The sequence below is a fragment of the Cryptomeria japonica genome, chromosome 6, assembly GCF_030272615.1.
Source record: "Cryptomeria japonica chromosome 6, Sugi_1.0, whole genome shotgun sequence".
NCBI lineage: Eukaryota > Viridiplantae > Streptophyta > Pinopsida > Cupressales > Cupressaceae > Cryptomeria > Cryptomeria japonica.
In genome coordinates this window covers 245786907-245803454 of record NC_081410.1, presented here as the reverse complement: position 1 = coordinate 245803454, position 16548 = coordinate 245786907, and positions in this window count along the sequence as shown.

The window sequence follows — 16548 nt, the reverse complement described above, 5'->3', positions numbered from 1 at the left end:
TTTGGAGCTCTGAGATGTTGGGAAGATGGGACAATAGAGTGGACATGATATGAACATGCTTCAATCCATGCAAGAGATTCATGAGCAGGTTAGGACAACCCTACTAGACACCTCTCAAAGGATCAAAGAAAAAGTAGATGAAAAGAGAAAGGATATACAATTTGTTGTTGGGGACTTGGTCATGGTTAATTTGAACAAAGAAAGGCTTCAAAAAGGTGTCCCTATTAAACTTCAGATGAGGAGGATTGGACCTTGTAAGGTCTTGGCAAAGTATGGAAACAATGCCTACAAACTAGACCTACCTGAAGGTATGGCTTTATCTCCCATATTTAATGTTGCAGATTCGGTGTAGTATAAGGGAACACTTCCAGAGGAATGTAGCAGAGTCTCAGAGGTCTCTCAATCACTTTCAGACCTGCCCTTACCACCTGCAACCATGCCACAAGCCGAGCAAGTATTGGATTCTAGAGTTCTCAAGAAGAGAAGACACATTGCCTATATGGAGCATTTGGTAAAATGGCAACACCTTACAGCATCTAAGGATACTTAGGTACCTGAAGAATAATTTTCTAAGCTTGTAATTCCCCTTTCTTTGTTACCTCAAGGAGTCACTTGACTTCTTTTTCATTGTGGGAGTATGGTGTAGGAGCACCTAGTTTTAGTGCATTTTCAATATTTTGTTGTGATGGTCTATATTTTAGATTAGGTGTTTGAATAATGGACTAATCAGGGGTCCACATGTGTGTTTGATAGTCATTTGAAGGGTGATTGTCACCAAGGTTGTTTGTTTTCACAAAATTGCCCTATGGGCCCTTGTAAGCCTAAAATGGCACAAATTTGCATTATGATGTAAAACATCTTGTAAATCCTCATTAGGCATTTAGGCATGTCATTTTTATGTTATGGATTCATTCTAGGAGGTTTAGTTTGAGTAGAAAGGCATAAAATGCAAAAATGCACATTTGAGCAAAAGTTGTCATTGTTGCTTGACAACTTTTTGCAACTTTGCATTTTTTATAAAAATGGTGGTTAGGCAACCGATGAAGAGTTGGTTATGACCAAAATGGAATATAAAATTCTCTTAGAATTACTATACATGGGTTGGAACATTTGTGAGCAAGTTTGAATAGACTTTGAAGACAATTTCCAGATTTTACCTTGTATTTTCTCATTTTTGGAGCAACAGTCCATACATAATGGATTGATCTTGCTACTGTTATTTCATGGTGGTTTTGTGTATGATATTTTATTTCTTAGAAGGTGTTTTTGTCTTTCCATAGTGTAATTTTTAAGTGTGTTTACAAATTTGTATTGCTCTCGGCCTGAGCAAGGGTTCAAGAGCCCAGTCATGGTTCCAACTTGAAATCCCTTGAGTTTTGCTCAATGACCCTTGGGATTCAAGTAATGGAACCCTTGTAAAGTGTAAATATGTTTTTTAATGGCCTGGAAGTTTTTTGGAAGCAACTTTCCATCATTTCCTAGGCAAGCTCAGTCATAGACCGGTTAGGAAAATGATTGAAAACGTTGTATTTCCTTGCAGGGAAGAAGAGGTGTGAATAAGCCAAGTGTTTGGCTTGAAAGTGTGATGTGTGGCAGAGCCTCTGTGAAAAGGTGGAGGTGTGATAGGGTGGAGAGAGAAACAAAACCCATTGGAGAAGACTGCTAAGTCCTAAACCCTCTAAAAATGCCATTTTTGGGATCTATACCAGTACAGACAGAACAAACTACCTAACCTAGTGGATCATAAAGTTTGTCCAAAAGGGTACTCAGATCACCAAAGGTGTTGGAAGGTTCTTTGATATTTTTTTGAGTAATTTCCCAAAAAACGGTAAGGTAGGGCTAATTGGGGCTCTAGGGCTACTAGGCCTAGAAAATAGGAGAAAGAGGGAGCGATGAGAAAATGATGAAAACCCAGTTGAAGAATCATTTGATTGGAATTGAAACACCTATAAGTCACCCCCCTAAAACCCATGCAAGTACATATTGGAGATTTGGATAGCATAATGGTTGGATTTACCCTTGTGAATCCCAATCATGCCTGAAGCAACTAAAGAGCACAAATTGATAGGGAGCACTCCAAGAGAGTTTGAGAGTTTGACTTTTTAAAGGACAAGTGAAGAGTGATAGGATCCCACTAAAACATCATTCAACTACCTATTGAGCTAGGTGTGACTCTCTTTGAGAACCCATCCCCATCAATATGCCTCATCGTCGGTCCTAATTTGTAGTAGTACAGAGACATTTATGCCTAATTACATGATAATACCTTACTTCCTAATCTATCCAATAAAGCCCCAAAAAACCTTTATTCGTCGAACCTCCCATTATGCCATTTTAGTTGATACCCTATATCATCAGTGTCTTGATGGTACCTTACTTAGATGTCTTGAGCGTGATGAAGCCAACACTGCCTTGCGAGAGGTGCATGGAGGTATATGTGGGGAACATTCAAGCGGTCCGATCCTAGCTAAGAAACTCTTATGTACTGGTTATTACAGGCCTACTATGAAGAAGGACGCTTATCAGTTTCTTAAAAAATGCAAGCAATGTCAGATACATGGAGGATTGATAAATGCGCCAACATAAGAATTACAACCGATCATTACATCTTGGCCCTTCTGTCAATGGGGATTCAACCTCATGGGAAAAATCCATCCACCCTCATCTAATGGCCACAAATTTATCATCACTCCTACTAAGTATTTCACAAAATATAGTGAAGTCATTCCTCTTACCCATGTCACTGGAAAACAAATTGCCACATATATCCTGAACTACATCATACACCGGTATGGTGTCCACCTTTCCATCATTATTGATAATGGTAGTCCCTTAAAGAATGAGGATGTCCATGAGATCTACAAGAAATTCCACATCTAGCACTATTTCTCCACACCATACTATCCTCAAGGCAATGGCCAGGTTGAGGCCTCTAACAAAAATATCCTTAGAATCTTGAAAAAAATGGTCAATAAAAGCTGGTTGTGATTAGAATATCCATTTGAACCCCGCCTTGTAGACTTACTACACGAGTGTCTGCACTCCCACAAGCGCCACTCCATACTCACTTGTTTATGGTGTGAAGCTATATTGCCCATTAAGGTAAAGATACCTTCCCTACGGGTCTCTTTGTGCAACCTGATCAATGATGAAGACTATAGAGTCTCCCACTTGCATGACTTAGAATTGCTGGATGAAAGAAGACAAACTACTTTTGATCACCTCAGAGCATACCAACAACGCATGTGTAGAAGTTACAACCACAAAGTCAGATCTCGCAAATTTGAGGTTGGTGATTTTATCCTTAGAGAAAATCTAAAGAATCAACAAGATAGAGAGAAAAAGGGCAAGATTGAACATAACTGGCTTGGTCCATATATTATCACTACTACCTATGGATCAGGAGCATATCAGCTAGCTACTCTCAAGGGTGAATCACTTGAAGATCCAATCAATAAAATTCACTTTCGCAGGTTCTATGCTTGAGTATTTTAAAGAATTTCTTTAAAAGATCTTGAAAAAATAAAAATAAAATGAGAAAAAGACTTGAAAAAAATAGTCCCTTTGGTGAAAACAGGCACCTTGTGACACAAAAAAAAAGGCACTTGGGCACTTGGCATCTAGTTGAGTTACCTGAGGAGAGAAAGCCATTGGATATAAATGGGCATTTAAAAACAATTTTAGAGTAGATGGTAAGTTGGAGTGTTACAAGGACTATTTAGGGGCTAAGGATTACTCCTAGTTTGAGGGAGTGAATTTTGGTGAGATATTTTCTCATTTAGCTAATCTAACCACTATTAGATTCCTTTAGAGTTAGATCAAATGGATTAAAATTTGTATTTCTACATGTGGATCTTGATGAGGAAATATTTATCAAATAGATTGATGATTTTATGGTGAAGAACATTACCATTTAGTTTGCAAGTTAAAGCAATCTTTGTATGGTTATAAATAATCACTAAGAATGTGGTATAAAAAATTAATGCTTTTGCATTCGATCAGTACTTTGTTATAAGTGACATAGTTCACTGTGTTTATTATAAATTTAAATTATGATTGATTGCTAAGCATTGTCCTATATGTTGATGATAAGTTATTTATTGGAAACGATAAGGGAATGATTAAGTGACTTAAGAAATAGTTATCTATTAATTTTGAAATGAACAATTTAGGTGATATAAAATATAATGGGTATGAAAATCTACAAGGATAAAAAATTTTGAAAAAAATTGTTAATTAGAAGTACATTAACATCTTTTGGAGCATATTTTCATGCGTGATTACAAACTAGTCAACATTCCCTTACTAGTTAACACCAGGTTCTCTTTGAAACAATATTTTACAATAAAGGATGATCTTGAAGTGATGTATAAGGTTCTATATGCTAGGGTCATTGGAAGCCTCATATATCCCATGGTTTGTATAAGACTTGATATTACCCGAGCATAGGAGTTATAAGCAAATTTATGATAAACTATGGTAAAAAAAATGAACTTATGTTAAAAGGGGTTTTATATGTACTTCTAATTGTTAAATTTGTTATCATGACATTAATGATGCAAGTAGAAGGGTTTCATATTTTATAGGATTTTTTATTCTAAAAGGGTTGGTGGTCTAGATTACAAGAGTTCTATAAGTGGCTATGTATTTGCTTTATTTACAAGTCTAATTAGTTGGATGAATAAATGAGAACATACAATCATATTGTAAACTATAGAAGTAAAGTACATAGTTGCAACACATGTATGTAAGGAGGAAATATGGTTATAAATGTTGTATTTAGGTACTAACTTTCATTGTAGATAGGTCAAAATTGGATGCGATAATTAGAGTGTCATTTGTTTGGCTAAAACACAATATACCATTCTTGCATGAGCACAATAATGTATAGTATCAATTTGTTCAAGAAATGGTTGATGGTGGTAGAATCATTTTACATAAATTGGACACTTCAAAGAATATTTAAAATTCTCTCTTTAAGCCAATGAGCATATAGAATTTTAGTTGGTACAAGGAGGCTATGAGTCTGTCTTCTTTTAGATCTTGTTTCATTATGTTCATGGTTATGTCATTGCAATGCAAATGTCAAGTGGGCAAGTGTTAGAATTAGTTTCCATTTACTTTGCAAATATCCATATATGTTTGAATTGTACTTAATCATTGTTGTCAAAAAATAATGTTTTATCTTCAAGGATCATTTAGCAAGTAGACTTGGATACCCCTCTTAGGTGTTACGAAAAAAATATTTATTATTTATTCTCTCATAAGTAAATGTAATGATATTTAAGATGGGTAGTTACAAAATGAAGAATCTTGGAAATCAATCAAGTTTGGGTAAGGAAAGATATAAGAAGATCTTCTATTCTTAGATTTTATGGTATACTTTTTCAATCTTACCATGGAGCATTCAGAATAGGAAGGTGACCATAATGAAAGAATGACTATTATGATGAGGTTTATGACATGTAAGTGGTGTAAGAGGAGTTACATACTATTTAGATTGGTTGACACTTGTGATGTGTTGTGATATTCTACATGATGGATGTAGACACCTAAATTGGGGAAAGTGGCATGTGCCACTTGTTTTATAATACCATTCAAGGTATCTTATATCCATATCTCCTATATATTGGTACCTTAAGATAGTAGTATGATGAGATTATTTTGTATGTCATTTGAGAATCATTATGCTATTAGAATATAGAGGGATAAGTAGATTGCATTGATGCGACTATTTTTTTAGAATAGTTTGTTTGTTGCTATGAAAATGTAACATTTATTTGAAAGTTTTAGATTTAGATTATCTTTAGTTTCAATAGATGATATTACATTAGATTAATTTATTTCTTTGTGAATTTTATTTCCCTAAAAAAAGTATAAACTTCTTTTGAATCATGGAACTAAACATAAACAACACATCAACTTATCCTTTTACAACGAAATAATCAACAACAAGCAAACAAAATAAATAAACACTTTGAAAACTGGAAATGGAGGGAACAACGAAGCTGGATCCTCTGGTTCTGATGCCACTGTAGCTCAAGGACATGCGATGGATGATGAGGATGGGAGACAGGATGGGGACCCACGGCTACGGGACCCTCCTCCTGATCGCAAAAAGATGATAGATTCCCCAAAATCGAGTCCTGAGGCTGTGATAGCTGACTCAGAAAAGATCAAGGAGGTGCATGCTTCCAAACCCTGGAGTAGTCTTTTTGCAAGGAAAGCAACTGGAAAACCGACTGGTAAATCGTCCTTCCCCTTTGTGAAAGATATATCTGATAAAAAAAAAGGTAAAATTGCTATTGAGGTTCCAGATTTGGTTATCGATCATAGCATTTCTTTAATGGCTTTCTCTCTGGTGGGGAAGTTTGTCAGACCATGACCCAATATTGAGGATGTTAGGTCTTTTGTAAAGAGAAAATGGAGAATGAAAGGTTAGGTTGATGTTTCTGCCCTATCCAGAGGATTTTTTGTTTTCTCCTTCTCTTGTGGGGAAGATATGGAAGCAGCATTAAGCGATGGCCCTTGGATGTTTGGTAAATCCTCTTTATCTATGAGAAAATGGTCTCCTAAACTCTTACTTTGAATCTGCTCTAGTCTAGGTAAGGCTGCCAGGCCTACCGATGGAATTTTGGGTGGAGGATGTCTTCTTAGGAATTGCTAACTCCTTTGGGGAGCTTGTTGTGATAGATCCAATGACTGCAGCTCGCAAAAGATTGGTTTATGCGCGCATTTGTGTCAATATTTCGCAGAAGATGGACCTTCCTAGTGCTATTGATATAAGTTCCAAACTTGGAGTATTGGAACAGACAATAGAGTTCGAATCACTCCCCTTTGTGTGCTTTTCTTGCCAAAAAGTTGGTCACTGGGCTAAGGCCTACCCTAGCAACCCTAAAAAACTTGTGACGGTAAACACCCACAAACAGGTTTGGAAAGAAAAGAATAATAATAAGGAAGATAACAAAGTGGAAGGAATAAGCGGATGTCCTGGTAATATACCAGAACTATCAGAAGGAGATAGAAATGACCCTCCTAAGAATCCCCCTTTGAAGGAGGATAAAAAGAATGAAATCAGGGAGTTTGAGATCAAAACAGTCAATACTTTTGAGGCTCTACAGATTCAGGAGGAGGAGAATGATATCAGTGAAGAGATACTTGAAGATGGTGAGATTGAGAATATCACTAACTCTCATCATGAGGTCCCTCAAGTTTCTATAACAAAAAGAGATGAATAGTGCTTAGATGAATTTGAAGGACATGAAATTAAACTTGGAAGGAGTAACAAGTTTGGATCGCTTCAGGTAAATCTAAATGCATTATTCCAGAATATTGGAGTTGATATGCCCACATCATCCCAGAAAAGAGGAGAACTGGGGAGTAATATGCAAGACGAGCCCAAAGAGGAACAAGAAGAAGACATAACAGGGAATGGAAAAAAGAAAAAAAACAAGAAGGCAGGAGGCCTTAATGGGGTGAAAACTAGGACCAGGTCCAAGGTTGATTTTGGTGCCTCAAAATCCCCGCTGGGACGTAAAACTATGAAATGGCATAGGGACTAGGAGAGCAAGCAAAACATAGTTGATGGAAGGCAGCGAACTATAAAGGAATCCTGCCCTCAAGTTTCCAAATGAAGGTAATACCATGGAATATCAGAGGCCTAAATGGTCTCAATAAACATGATATATTACAGAATCTCATTTGAGACCAAAAATCAGATATTATCCTTGTTCAGAAAACCAAAATGAGTAAGGAGAAAGTGGAGAATTTAAACTTCTTTAAAAATGGAGGGGTTTGTGGTAGCAGCTTGAATGGGGCATCTGGTGGGGTAGCGATATTCTGGAACAAGAAAACTATTTCAAGAGAAATGATTGATGAAGATGGTAACATAATATCCATGAAAGTTAAAAGCATCTATGAAGGAAAGGAATGTGTGATTACCAATATCGATGCCCCTAATTCCAAATCTGCTAGAAGCAAATTTTGGGATAAAATCCAGCAAAAAAGATCTTTCCCTAGGAACAGTTGGGTTTTGATGGGAGACTTCAATACTCCTCTGCAAGGCACTGATAAATCTGGGGGAACTCAAGCTCAACCGAATAGAAGATCTGACTTGATGGACTTTATCAATGTCAATGCTCTTATTGATATGGATCTTAATGGAGCTTCCTACACTTGGTCTAACCGAAGGGATGGTGAAGACCGCATTCAGGTAAGACTTGATAGATCCCTTGCTACTAATGATTGGATTCTTTCTCATAGATGCTCCCTATCTGTTATCAATAGAATTGGTTCGGATCATTATCCTATTTCTTTTGTTGCTGAGAACTTTAAGAATAATCAGAGTTTCCCTTTCCAGTTTGAGAAGATGTGGATTTCTCACCCTTATCTTGAAAAATCTATTGCCAATTGGTGGAATATTGATGTGAATGGAACTGCCATGAATAAAGTTGCTAGAAAACTTAAAAATATCAAAGTCAACATTAAGATATGGAACAAGAGGGTCTTAGGTGATATTTTTGATTCAAAGAAAAAGTTGAAGGAGGAACTAGAACAAATCCAAAACTCAATACAGAAAGAGGGCTATAAAAAGTATCCCAAAGCTATGGAAGATGATGTATTAGTCAAACTTCGCAACATCATTTCTAGGGAGGAAATCTATTGGAGGCAGAGATCTAGGGCGATTTGGTTTGAGGCTGGGGACAGAAACACTAAATTTTTCCACATGACTTCTTTGAAACATAAAGCTGCGAACATAATCTCCAGATTAATTGTCGAGGACAAAATTCTTCTTAACAAGGATGAAATCAGGGATGAAGCTATTAGTTTCTTCTCTTGGCTCCTCACCAGGAACAAGGATATTGATTATACCCAACAACAAGATTTGGTTAATATCATTCCCAAGATCATTATTCCTACTCAGAATAAGGCCCTTTCTGCTATCCCTTCTGCTGGATAAATTAGAAAAGCTGTCTTTTCTTTTCAAGGGGATAAAGCACCGAGTCCTGATGGATTCCCTATGTTTTTCTTCTAGGAATTATGGCATATTGTGGGAGAAGATACGGTCAATGCGGTAAAATATTTTTTTGGTTCTAAAAGAATCCTTAAGGAATTCAATTCCACTTTTATTGCATTAATTCCTAAAGTTGTTGGGGTGGATTCAATGGGAAAATTTAGGCCAATAAGTCTATGCAACTCTTTTTATAAGATCATATCCAAAGTTTTGACTACTAGGATTTTGGCTGTCCTCCCCTTCATCATATCTGAGGAGCAGAAAGGTTTTGTTCCTGGTAGGCAGATTTTGGACTCTATCATTCTTGTGCATGAGAATATTCATTCCCTCAATGCTGCTAATAAAGAAGGATTTTTGATAAAGTTGGATTTGGTGAAAGCTTATGATAGAGTGGATTGGAAAGTTCTTTTCAAAATTATGGAGGCTTTTGGATTTGATGAGAAGATAATCCAAATTATCAGAGAGCTGATCTCCACTCCTAGGTTTTCTATTCTCATTAATGGATCTCCTACAAAATTCTTTAAATCGTTAAGGGGGCTTAGACAAGGAGATCCCATATCTCCTATTCTTTTCACCATCTTGGCAGAGAGCATGAGCAGATTGATCCATAATTTGAAAGTGAATAAAATTATCAAAGGCCTTCAACCTTCCTCTGCTAATGTTTTTTGTTCTCACCAACAATTTGTTGATGATACTATCCTTATGGGATATCTGTCTGTTGGGGAGGATGATGCCTTCAAAACTGCTCTTAATTCTTATGCTTTGGCTACTAGCCAATAAGTCAATTGGGACAAATCGGCTATATACTTCATGAACACTCCGGTCATAAGACAACAGAGATTTGCTAAAATTATTGGTTGCAAGGTGGACATGCTCCCTTCCACCTACCTGGGTCTTCCCTTGGGTTTAGTTCCCCCAAAATCCTTTTGGAATATGCTTATTGACAAACTCAACAAAAAACTTGTTGGATGGAAAGGATCCATATTATCTCAGGCTGGGAAGTTGCAGCTTCTTCAAGCTACACTCTAAAATCTCCCTGTTTATGCTCTCAGCTTATTTGGTATCCCGCTAAATTTGCTGAAGCATTGGAAAGAATCCGGAAGAGATTTCTATGGTTAGGAGTTGAAGAAAAAAAGAGGATATCCTTGGTTGCTTGGGACAAAGTGTGTAAACCAAAGAACAAAGGAGGGCTTGGGATTAAAACTCTAAAAACCTTTAATAAAGCTCTCCTAGCAAAACAATTATGGAGAGTTTATGACATCAAGAAAGATTGGAACCGAATCTGGTTTGACAAATATATTCAAAATCAGTCTATCCAAATGTCCTCAACTCTGAAGACATCCCTGTCAGATCCTTCATTTGGAATAGTATTATCAAATCCATAAAAGTGGCCAAAGCTGGAGCTGGATGGGTCCTGGGAAAAGGTGACAAAATAAGGTTTTGGGAGGATGCTTGGATGAAGAATGAATCTCTCTTTGATCAAGGCAACAGTCAATTTATTGAGGAATGTAAAAGGAGGTTTGGACCTATGGTGTGTGACTACTGGAAGGAGAACAATTGGGTGAGGCTTGATGTTATACATGTTGGATTTTCCCTGCTCCAAAAGGAGTTGTTGTCTTTTTCTATTAACAAAGACTATGAAGATGTTTTTCTCTAGAAAAGTAATCCTAGAGGTGAATTTACGGTTGCTTTTGACTACAAAAACACTTTCTCTCAGACCAGTAACCCCATTTGGGGTAAAATTTGGAACATAATTTTGATCCCTAAAGTCAATATGTTCCTTTGGCTTGCTACTCATAATAGGATCCTGACTATTGCCAATTTGGTCCGAAGAGGTTTCAAATTCCCTAACAGGTGTGAGCTTTGCCAGAAAGAGGAAGAATCAGTTGATCATTTGTTTTTCCACTGCTCATTTACTTGGGAAATTTGGAGTAAGTTGTGGGAGAAATGGAAAATTGATTGGGTCATGAACAAGAGTCTCAAGGAAATTATTTGGCAATGGACTTTCCCCACCAATTGTCATCTTATCAAGAACCTTTGGTCCATGATCCTCCCCATGACTTGCTGGGGAATTTGGAAAGAGAGAAAAAATAGAATATTTTGGGAAGCTAAGTGCACCTCTCAGGTGGTCTTTGAAAAAATTTGTAGGGCTATAAAAGAGAAAATAAATATTCCTCACAGGAATAATAAGTAATGGCTTGTTACTAATATGAATGAAACTGAAAAAGGCATCCTCACTGAATGGAACTTAATACACAAATTTTGTAGATCTGACAATAAGAATATGAGAGATAATATTGTCTGGCACTTTCCTGATCATGATTGGATAAAGGTGAATTTTGATGGGGCAGGTAAAGGCAACCCTGGGAAGTCTGGTGGTGGAGGAGTCATAAAAAATGCTCAAGGTGTCTGTATTGCAACTTTTGCTTCTCCTTTTGGGGTCCAAAATAATTATGTGGTTGAAGCTCTCGACATGCTAAAAATACTCCAACTTGCTCAGGGGTTCAAATTTAAAAAAATTTGGCTGGAAGGGGACTCCCTAAATATCATCCAGGCCATTAAAGGTACTAGTTCTAATTCTTGGAATATTACTAACTTAGTTGAAAGTGCTAAACAATTATTAAATAACTATGTTAGTATTATCATAACTCATACTCTAAGAGAAGGCAATAAGGTTGCGGACCTCTTAGCTAATGAAGGGGTCAATTTAGAGGTTGATGTTAAATATATTGGAGAGACCCATTGTAAAAGGGATGTTAGAGAGCAATTATTTTTTGATCGCATCAATGGATCAAGTTAATATCATGATTATCTATTGGGGTCCGGATTCCAAAGACAAGGTTTGGGGGCAGATTAACTGTTAGTTAATGATTGCCTTTTGGCATCATTTCTATGATCAAGTGTGTGAGGAGGATTATAATAATAAATGTTGGTTTCGTGCGGCCATTAACATAAGCCTTAAAACTAAGAAAGAGACTTCGTTCTGTTATTCCAGAATTTTACACAAGAACTTGGGGTTATTCCTACGGACTGTGAAATACATCTTTGGGTATTTCTACTTGTTCAAAATGGGTGGTAATTTAAAGAGGAATGAGCCCCCTGGCTGCAAAAACTGGAAGAGTGAACGAAAAGTTTGGAGAAGGCTTCATAGATATGGCTTTACTGACTATATGGAAAAGCTACACGGAAGTAGAAATTCGGTGTCACATGGGTTTGCCAGAGGCTGGAACAACAACAGAGTCACCTTGTTCGGGGAGATATGGCAAATTGATGAGGACCTAATTGCGGAGGTTACGGGTCTTCAGAAGGAGGGTACTAAATTCTATAGAGACTGGAAGTATGCAGCCAAAGCGTTCAAAAACTTCTCGAAATCAGAGGATGAGAAGGTCAAGCTTGTCAAGAAAGACAACATCTCCTACTACATTCCCCAACAAGTAAAGTCCTTCTGGCAGAAAGTTTTAAGGGTTTTAATGGAGTTTCTCAATGTTGATGGTAGATTCACTAAAATCTATAACTATCATTTTGCAATCCTTAATCACTTCCGTCATGGGGTTAAAATCTCCTTGCCTTATTACTTAGCATCCTCTTTGAATGAGAGTCTGGCTGATCACGCTAAAAAGCCTAATTCTTACCCTATAGCCCATCAGGGGCTCATATTGCTCATTTATGAATACCTGAAGGAGAAAGCTAGGGCTAGCAAAGATGATCCCCTGGTCACTAATGCATATATTTCTGAGAGTTGTAAAGATTCAGATTCAGATGAGGATTAGCCTAATGCCCCTACCCATAAAAAATAGAGAGCTAAAACAAATAATGTGGAAACGGAGGTGCACTGTGATTTGGAGGAGGAAAAGGGAAAGGATAGTGAGACAAAAATGGAGAGTGAGAAGGATGAGAAGGTTGGTGAAGAGGAAGAAGGGGGTAACTCTGAAAACCCTTACTCTAACCCTATGGGCTCAGATAGCAGGAATGTCACCCAAAATTCTAAGGAGGAAGACAACCCTAATTCTGTGGGCATTGAGCAGGGTAGGGATTCAGCAAATACTATTTTGAATATTGCCCGTAACTATACTCTGGAATCCTTCAACTTCCATAAATGGGTTATTGACAACATTACTAGCATTCAGAGCAAACAAAGGGATTTGGAAAATAAGATAAACAATTTGATTAAGGAAACAAATTCGGGGAAAAAGAATGAGGAGACGAAAACCAATGAAACTGAGGAGGAAATCGAGATGGAGGACTAGCTGGAAAAAGATCTGATTAAAGGGGATTTGAAACATCTGGAGGATGTTATCAGAATTGTGAAAGAACAGGCCGAGGAGGATAAAGACAATATCAATACCTGGGTTGCTCGTACTGAGAAGGCTCTAAAAAGTTTCATGAACCACAGTCTTGAGGTCCTAAAAGTTTCGTCACAAAATATGAATGCCTTGGTGGATCACTTAGAGAGGAAAAATCAGGATAAGAACTTGGTAATCATTGAAGATGCACCGACCTCCAGCTCCACCCATCAAATTTCCAGGCGAAGGACTAGGCAAAACACCACTGAGATGGAGACCAAAACGAAAGACATCCAGCTGAAACATGAGAGCAATGATCTGAGGGAAGCGGCCAAAGCGATGATGCTATTGGTCCAGAATGCTGAGGAGTCTATAAAAGTGTTCAATTGATATGTAATGCTGGGTTTTGGATGCCAATTTCTTGTTGGCTCCTTGCTGTCTTTTTGTCCTAGATGCTGGTTTTTGTGCTGGTCTTTTGCAGCTGTTTTGTCTTGTTTCTTTCATGCTCATCTTTCATATTGTAAGCGGGTTTTGGGTCCCTTAAAACTTGTTTTTTCTTAATCAAAAACATTTACAACAAAAAATTATAACTTTCATCTCTCACTTAAATTTGTAAAACCATTGATTTAACTACAATGAATAAGGAAAAAATATTTGATTTATTGTTCATCAACTACATTTGCTTCGTGCATGCTTTATTGCCCAAATTGCAGTTAAAACAATGAGAGAAAACATACAATTTTTTGTTATTTATATTACGTTTATCATTGTAGCAAAAATAGTCTCATTTTCATATGCATGCAACATATAAAATCATAAAAATACAAGAACACATACCTTCATTTCATATCATCCAAAACATACACAAAATATTAAAAAAATAGTTAAAGTTTTATTATTTTTCATAGAATTGTTCATTTTCATATTTATTATAGTGCAAAGCTTTTGGATTCAATTTAGTTTAATATTAAATTATTCATTTATATCGTGGTTTTTTCACTTAGAATAGCCATAACATTCACTTACAAATATTGAGAAGAAAACATTCAACTTATATGACCTTTTGCATATGACCTAAGTAGGTTTCCAAACATATATTACATATTTAGCATTCAACGATCAAGCAACAAGACACCAAAAAATGAAAAATAATTAAAAACCATTTGCAAATCACAACCAATAAAAAATATTCGAACAAAAGCTTCAAGGAAATCTCGTCATGTTTTTCTCTCTTGAGTGAACCTAGCATATCACACTTGTGTCTAGGGGTCAAAGAAGATTGTATAAAGGTCGACTTGAGAGAGATGAGGAAAAAATCACCTACTCTTAGAATCATTGAAGAAGAACAAGTCCAAACCACTAAGCAAATCCAACAATAAAATAATCACACACTTGGTCATTGGGTTAGTGCACCTCGAAGCTATATTTGATATAAAATCTCCTTGTCTTGATATCATTGTATAACATACTTACTAAGATCTTAATGCCATATGCACATAAATCAACATCCCACAAGTAGCCCCAAACATCCATATCGCTATCATACTCCACAACAAAACATCAATATTCTACATAGGGTACCAAAAAAAACAAATATAATTAATATTACTCAGAATAACATTACATCTAACAAGCTTTTGATAGAGCTTCAACTCTTCATACAAACACCTTGGTTGAGCTTCTACTCATACTCATAAACTCAATACAGTCTTTACATCAGACTTCATACAACTCTACAAAGTTGGACTCGTTGAAGAGTGAATAAGAACATACAACTCATTGCAATATATAAAAGTAATGAGGTGGACTCTTCATACTAGTTGTTGGAAATAAGGGGAGGAGAAATAACTAAAAACAAACATAATTTATATGGCTCAGAATAACATTACATCTAACAAACTTTTGACAGAGCTTCAACTCTTCATACAAACACCTTGGTCAAGCTTTTTCTCATATTCACAAACTCACTACAATCTTACATTAGACTTCATATAGCTCTATAGAGATGGACTCTTTGAAGAGTGAGTAAGAACATACAACTCATTTTAATATATAGAAGTAATGAACTGCTACGGTGGTCTGTAGAGCATGGGCAACACATGGGTTATTGCCAAACAACAAATATGGATCACAACTCAAGGTATGAGAAATTACACATATTAATGAAAAATAGGATAAGCTTTGGAAGGCAGAATATGAGGTAAGGTTGATAAATGGCTTCATAATGCTGCAGGCTACCCTTTGTCAAAAAAATGTGAATGCACGATAGTAGTTGTGATCACATTTTCTAACATCTCCATGAAGAAGTTAGCCCACCTAATCCCTCGCCATTGCACTTAAAATTACCTTGTGAACCACAATAGTTATCTTTATCCAATCAAAGTAAATTGCGAGTGTGCCTACCACTGATGACTCCCACATAGTCATGGCGAATCAAATTTAGAGAACATAGTATGCTTATAGGGTTATAAACATATGTACCATCCATGCTACACATAAAATCCTAACCACAACTAAGTTTTTATGACAAGAACTCAAAGATTTATAAAAATTAGATATATGCATCTAACTTAGCTCTACACTTACATAAGACAAATTCATATATGCATAATTAAATTTACATTTGTTAAAATGGATTGTAGTGATAAGCCTACATGGGTAGCGGAGTTGGCTGAGGTCGTGAATTTGCTCCCCATTGGTTTTGAGTTTGAGTTTAAGGCCCATACTTACTCGATGCACCTAGTCTGCAGGTGATTGTGTGCATCCTCACCACTTCTTGGCTCCAACTTAGTAGTAAACAATACTAAAGTAAGACGCATTGGATACAAGATCAGGTTGTGGAGATACCCTTGACACAATAAAGAAAAAAGATTGGAACATAAACCCAAATTTAATTAATCCCACACCATTCATCTTAACTTTACCCCTTTTCTACACCTTAAAAAAATTACTTCTTAGCACCTATCACAACCTATAAATAATAGAATTCCAACTAAATATTATTATTTATTTCATATATACTATATTTTTTCCAGTTAAATTAGCACTACATCTATAAATGAAACTTAGAAAAAAAAAAGCCAAGTCTCCCCAAAAAATTAACTATCGCATTCCAGAATTCTCAACATTATTTTACCTAGAATAACCTCATGTCCCCATGCGGCTACTTATGAACATTTTCTGCTTAAATTTGAGGAGTTGGAGTGTTCCCATGTAAACTTTTAATTAGGGGAAAATGATAAATTAGAATCC